Consider the following 7,561-nt stretch of genomic DNA (forward strand, 5'->3'; position numbering starts at 1 on the left):
AGGACCGGGGTAAAGAGGGGGGAAGCACCATATATGTGTCCGGGAAGGCGCCCCTCGGGCGGACACAGGTGTCTGCATGAGCCCCTGTCGCTCAGATGCTGGAAGATCAGTTTGAAAAAGGACCGGGGTAAAGAGGGGGGAAGCACCATATATGTGTCCGGGAAGGCGCCCCTCGGGCGGACACAGGTGTCTGCATGAGCCCCTGTCGCTCAGATGCTGGAAGATCAGTTTGAAAAAAGAACCAGAGGATAGAGGGGAAAAACACCATATTTGTGTCCGAAAATAGCTCACTTTGACTCGGACGCGTTCCCTGTGATTTCAGCCTGTCAGACATGGTGCACATAGTAACGAGATGGAGGTGTTTTGGTCGACCAGGTAAAAAACGAAAAATCGAGAGAAGGTAAAAAGTAGGTGAAAAATTAAGCCTCTCTCGTTAAGGTACTTAGAAAAAATCCCAAAAAAAAAATGAACTCCCATTGAAATGAATGGGGAAAAATTTTTTTCTCGTTTTTTTTCTAAGTACAACAACGAGAGAAGGTAAAAAATGGTTTTTTTTAGCCTCTCTCGTTAAGGTACTTAGAAAAAAACCCAGATTTTTTATTTTCTCGTTTTTTTTCTAAGTACAACAACGAGAGAAGGTAAAAACAGGTGCTTTTTAGCCTCTCTCGTTAAGGTACTTGGAAAAAATCCGAGACATGTTTGGTCTTCCCCACTGACAGTGCGCCTTTGCTGGGTAAGTTGTGGACGTGCCAGGCACCCCCGGGACACCGGTGGAACGCGGCCGGACTCGTGGTACTCCAACCCGGGCATAATTTTGGATATTTTCCGGTCCTTTTTTTCCCCACTTTCCCAACTTTTCTTCTGAATCACAGTGCGCCTTTGCTGGGTAAGTTGTGGACATGGCAGGCACCCCCGGGACACCGGTGGAACGCGGCCGGACTCGTGGTACTCCAACCCGGGCATAATTTTGGATCAAATTCGGGACTTTTGCCCACTTTCCCAACTTTTCTTCCCAATCACAGTGCGCCTTTGCTGGGTAAGTTGTGGACATGGCAGGCACCCCCGGGACACCGGTGGAACGCGGCCGGACTCGTGGTACTCCAACCCGGGCATAATTTTGGATCAAATTCGGGACTTTTGCCCACTTTCCCAACTTTTCTTCCCAATCACAGTGCGCCTTTGCTGGGTGCGTCGTGGACATGGCAGGCACCCCCGGGACACCGGTGGAACGCGGCCGGACTCGTGGTACTCCAACCCGGGCATAATTTTGGATCAAATTCGGGACTTTTGCCCACTTTCCCAACTTTTCTTCCCAATCACAGTGCGCCTTTGCTGGGTAAGTTGTGGACATGCCAGGCACCCCCGGGACACCGGTGGAACGCGGCCGGACTCGTGGTACTCCAACCCGGGCATAATTTTGGATCAAATTCGGGACTTTTGCCCACTTTCCCAACTTTTCTTCCCAATCACAGTGCGCCTTTGCTGGGTAAGTTGTGGACATTGTAGGCACCCCCGAGACACTGGTGGAACGCGGCGGGACTTGTGGGACTCGAACCTGGGTGTGATTTTGGACCAAATTCGGGACTTTTGCCCACTTTCCCAACTTTTCTTCCCAATCACAGTGCGCCTTTGCTGGGTGCGTCGTGGACATTGTAGGCACCCCGGAACCCTGGTGGAACGCGGCGGGACTTGTGGGACTCGAACCTGGGTGTGATTTTGGACCAAATTCGGGACTTTTGCCCACTTTCCCAACTTTTCTTCCCAATCACAGTGCGCCTTTGCTGGGTGCGTCGTGGACATTGTAGGCGCCCCGGAACCCTGGTGGAACGCGGCGGGACTTGTGGGACTCGAACCTGGGTGTGATTTTGGACCAAATTCGGGACTTTTGCCCACTTTCCCAACTTTTCTTCCCAATCACAGTGCGCCTTTGCTGGGTGCGTTGTGGACATTGTAGGCACCCCGGAACCCTGGTGGAACGCGGCGGGACTTGTGGGACTCGAACCTGGGTGTGATTTTGGACCAAATTCGGGACTTTTGCCCACTTTCCCAACTTTTCTTCCCAATCACAGTGCGCCTTTGCTGGGTGCGTCGTGGACATTGTAGGCACCCCGGAACCCTGGTGGAACGCGGCGGGACTTGTGGGACTCCAACCCGGGCATAATTTTGGACCAAATTCGGGACTTTTGCCCACTTTCCCAACTTTTCTTCCCAATCACAGTGCGCCTTTGCTGGGTGCGTTGTGGACATTGTAGGCACCCCGGAACCCTGGTGGAACGCGGCGGGACTTGCGGGACTCGAACCTGGGTGTGATTTTGGACCAAATTCGGGACTTTTGCCCACTTTCCCAACTTTTCTTCCCAATCACAGTGCGCCTTTGCTGGGTGCGTTGTGGACATTGTAGGCACCCCGGAACCCTGGTGGAACGCGGCGGGACTTGTGGGACTCGAACCTGGGTGTGATTTTGGACCAAATTCGGGACTTTTGCCCACTTTCCCAACTTTTCTTCCCAATCACAGTGCGCCTTTGCTGGGTAAGTTGTGGACATGCCAGGCACCCCCGGGACACCGGTGGAACGCGGCGGGACTTGTGGGACTCGAACCTGGGTGTGATTTTGGACCAAATTCGGGACTTTTGCCCACTTTCCCAACTTTTCTTCCCAATCACAGTGCGCCTTTGCTGGGTGCGTTGTGGACATTGTAGGCACCCCGGAACCCTGGTGGAACGCGGCGGGACTTGTGGGACTCGAACCTGGGTGTGATTTTGGACCAAATTCGGGACTTTTGCCCACTTTCCCAACTTTTCTTCCCAATCACAGTGCGCCTTTGCTGGGTGCGTCGTGGACATTGTAGGCACCCCGGAACCCTGGTGGAACGCGGCGGGACTTGTGGGACTCGAACCTGGGTGTGATTTTGGACCACATTCGGGACTTTTGCCCACTTTCCCAACTTTTCTTCCCAATCACAGTGCGCCTTTGCTGGGTAAGTTGTGGACATTGTAGGCGCCCCTGAACCCTGGTGGAACGCGGCGGGACTTGTGGGACTCGAACCTGGGTGTGATTTTGGACCAAATTCGGGACTTTTGCCCACTTTCCCAACTTTTCTTCCCAATCACAGTGCGCCTTTGCTGGGTGAGTTGTGGACATTGTAGGCACCCCGAGACACTGGTGGAACGCGGCGGGACTTGTGGGACTCGAACCTGGGTGTGATTTTGGACCAAATTCGGGACTTTTGCCCACTTTCCCAACTTTTCTTCCCAATCACAGTGCGCCTTTGCTGGGTGCGTTGTGGACATTGTAGGCACCCCGGAACCCTGGTGGAACGCGGCGGGACTTGTGGGACTCGAACCTGGGTGTGATTTTGGGTGATTTTGGACCAAATTCGGGACTTTTGCCCACTTTCCCAACTTTTCTTCCCAATCACAGTGCGCCTTTGCTGGGTAAGTTGTGGACATTGTAGGCACCCCGAGACACTGGTGGAACGCGGCGGGACTTGTGGGACTCGAACCTGGGTGTGATTTTGGACCAAATTCGGGACTTTTGCCCACTTTCCCAACTTTTCTTCCCAATCACAGTGCGCCTTTGCTGGGTGCGTTGTGGACATTGTAGGCACCCCGGAACCCTGGTGGAACGCGGCGGGACTTGTGGGACTCGAACCTGGGTGTGATTTTGGACCAAATTCGGGACTTTTGCCCACTTTCCCAACTTTTCTTCCCAATCACAGTGCGCCTTTGCTGGGTGCGTTGTGGACATTGTAGGCACCCCGAGACACTGGTGGAACGCGGCGGGACTTGTGGGACTCGAACCTGGGTGTGATTTTGGACCAAATTCGGGACTTTTGCCCACTTTCCCAACTTTTCTTCCCAATCACAGTGCGCCTTTGCTGGGTGCGTTGTGGACATTGTAGGCACCCCGGAACCCTGGTGGAACGCGGCGGGACTTGTGGGACTCGAACCTGGGTGTGATTTTGGACCAAATTCGGGACTTTTGCCCACTTTCCCAACTTTTCTTCCCAATCACAGTGCGCCTTTGCTGGGTGCGTCGTGGACATGTCAGGCACCCCGGAACCCTGGTGGAACGCGGCGGGACTTGTGGGACTCGAACCTGGGTGTGATTTTGAATCAAATTTGGGACTTTTGCCCACTTTCCCAACTTTTCTTCCCAATCACAGTGCGCCTTTGCTGGGTGCGTCGTGGACATGTCAGGCACCCCGGAACCCTGGTGGAACGCGGCGGGACTAAGTTCCAAGAGGGCGTTTTTGCCCCCCTCCAAACTCCCTCTCTTTGTTTATAGTGCATATTTTCTGCTGGATCTACTCTCTATTTACTCCAAGGAAAAAAACTAGCCGGTCGCGGCAAATTTTTACAATCGGTCGCCAAACTACGGCACGAGGGCCGAACGCGGTACGCCGGCGTCCAAGATACGGCCCGGGGATTTTTTTGATTTTTTGGGCTTTTTTTGATTTTTTTGGACATGTTGGGCATCCCAGGACTCGGGTGCGACTGCAGGACGTGTGGGGCTCTAACCTGGGTGTGGTTTTTGGTCATTTTTCCGGACTTTTGCCCACTTTTCCAACTTTTCTTCCCAATCACAGTGCGCCTTTGCTGGGTGCGTTTTGGACATGTCAGGCACCCCGTGACACTGGTGGAACGCGGCGGGACTTGTGGCACTCGTACCTGGGTGTGATTTTTGATCATTTTGTGGACTTTTCCCCAGACACTCTCCACTTGTCTACCCCACTTCCCCTGTGACTTTGCTGGGGGGGGCGTTTCCCCGCTGTCCTTTGTAGTGTAAGGGTTACTTTTCTTTTTTTTCTGTCTGAAAATAGGGCCCCAAAAGGCCTCACACTCCCCGGGAAGACCTGATGGACGCCTCGGCGTCACTGAAACAGGCCAATCTGTCTGAAAATATGGCCCACGAAAGGCCTCACATTCCCCGGGAAGACCTGACGGACGCCCCGGCGTCACCGAAATACGGCAAACTGTCTGAAAATAGGGGCTCCAAGGGTTCCCCACTCTTTCTGGCCCACAAAAGGCCTCTCATTCCCCGGGAACACCTGTAGGACTCCCCGGCGTCAAGGAAATACGCCAAACCGGCTGAAAATAGGGGCCCAAAAGAACTGGAAATAATGTGTTTAATTTGGGGGGTGATGTCTATAATTATGGGGGTGCATTGGAGGCGGGAGTCCACTGGAGGGCTCCACACCGTCTGAATATAGGGCCCCAAAAGGCCTGGAATTAATGTATTTAATTTGGGGGGTGCATTTGCAGCGGGAGTCCACCGGAGGGCTCCATTTCCCCACTCTTTTGTTGACATATGGCCACAAAAGGCCTCTCATTCCCCGGGAAGACCTGATGGACGCCCCGGCGTCACCGAAATAAGCCAAACTGTCTGAAAATAGGGGCTCCAAGGGTTCCCCACTCTTTCTGGCCCACAAAAGGCCTCTCATTCCCCGGGAACACCTGTAGGACTCCCCGGCGTCAAGGAAATCCGCCAAACTGTCTGAAAATAGGGCCCCAAAAGAACTGGAAATGATGCCTTTAATTTGGGGGGTGATGCCTTTAATTTGGGGGGTGCATTGGAGGCGGGAGTCCACTGGAGGGCTACACACCGTCTGAATATAGGGCCCCAAAAGGCCTGGAATTAATGTCTTTAATTTGGGGGGTGCATTTGCAGCGGGAGTCCACCGGAGGGCTCCATTTCCCCACTCTTTTGTTGACATATGGCCACAAAAGGCCTCTCATTCCCCGGGAAGACCTGATGGACGCCCCGGCGTCACCGAAATAAGCCAAACTGTCTGAAAATAGGGGCTCCAAGGGTTCCCCACTCTTTCTGGCCCACAAAAGGCCTCTCATTCCCCGGGAACACCTGTAGGACTCCCCGGCGTCAAGGAAATCCGCCAAACTGTCTGAAAATAGGGCCCCAAAAGAACTGGAAATGATGCCTTTAATTTGGGGGGTGATGCCTTTAATTTGGGGGGTGCATTGGAGGCGGGAGTCCACTGGAGGGCTACACACCGTCTGAATATAGGGCCCCAAAAGGCCTGGAATTAATGTCTTTAATTTGGGGGGTGCATTTGCAGCGGGAGTCCACCGGAGGGCTCCATTTCCCCACTCTTTTGTTGACATATGGCCACAAAAGGCCTCTCATTCCCCGGGAAGACCTGATGGACGCCCCGGCGTCACCGAAATAAGCCAAACTGTCTGAAAATAGGGGCTCCAAGGGTCCCCCACTCTTTCTGGCCCACAAAAGGCCTCTCATTCCCCGGGAACACCAAAAGAACTGGAAATAATGTGTTTAATTCAGGGTGCATTTGCAGCGAGTGTCCACCAGAGGGCTCCAATTCCCCAGCTATAGTCCTGGTACTCTAAAATGATGGCACTTAGTCAAATTTCCGCCTTTTTTTGATGACTTCCAACTAGGAGAGGGACTAATTTTGAGTTCCGGACCCGGGTGGAGAACCATAGCAGGTCGGCCTTCTTAAAGGGAAATGCTCCTAGGCACTTAGTCAAATTTCCGCCTTTTTTTTGGACTTCCAGCGAGGAGAGGGACTAATTTTGCTTTCCGCACCCGGGTGGAGAACCATAGCAGGTCAGCCTTCTTAAAGGGACATCCTCCTAGGCACTTAGTCAAATTTACGCCTTTTTTTTGGACTTCCAGCGAGGAGAGGGACTAATTTTGCTTTCCGTACCCGGGTGGAGAACCATAGCACGTCGGCCTTCTTAAAGGGAAATGCTCCTAGGCACTTAGTCAAATTCACGCCTTTTTTTTGGACTTCCAGCGAGGAGAGGGACAATTTTGCTTTCCTGACCCAGGTGGAGAACCATAGCACGTCGGCCTTCTTAAAGGGACATCCTCCTAGGCACTTAGTCAAATTCACGCCTTTTTTTTGGACTTCCAGCGAGGAGAGGGACTAATTTGGCGTTCCAGACCCAGGTGGAGAACCATAGCACGTCGGCCTTCTTTAAGGGACATCCTCCTAGGCACTTAGTCAAATTTACGCCTTTTTTTTGGACTTCCAGCGAGGAGAGGGACTAATTTTGCTTTCCGTACCCGGGTGGAGAACCATAGCAGGTCAGCCTTCTTAAAGGGACATCCTCCTAGGCACTTAGTCAAATTCACGCCTTTTTTTTGGACTTCCAGCGAGGAGAGGGACTAATTTGGCGTTCCGTACCCAGGTGTAGAACCAAGGCACGTCGGCCTTCTTAAAGGGACATCCTCCTAGGCACTTAGTCAAATTCACGCCTTTTTTTTTGGACTTCCAGCTAGGAGAGGGACTAATTATAGGGCCCCAAAAATTCACGCCTTTTTTTTGGACTTCCAGCGAGGAGAGGGACAATTTTGCTTTCCTGACCCAGGTGGAGAACCATAGCACGTCGGCCTTCTTAAAGGGAAATGCTCCTAGGCACTTAGTCAAATTCACGCCTTTTTTTTGGACTTCCAGCGAGGAGAGGGACAATTTTGCTTTCCTGACCCAGGTGGAGAACCATAGCACGTCGGCCTTCTTAAAGGGAAATGCTCCTAGGCACTTAGTCAAATTCACGCCTTTTTTTTGGACTTCCAGCG

The sequence above is a fragment of the Nerophis lumbriciformis genome, unplaced genomic scaffold, assembly GCF_033978685.3.
Source record: "Nerophis lumbriciformis unplaced genomic scaffold, RoL_Nlum_v2.1 HiC_scaffold_281, whole genome shotgun sequence".
NCBI lineage: Eukaryota > Metazoa > Chordata > Actinopteri > Syngnathiformes > Syngnathidae > Nerophis > Nerophis lumbriciformis.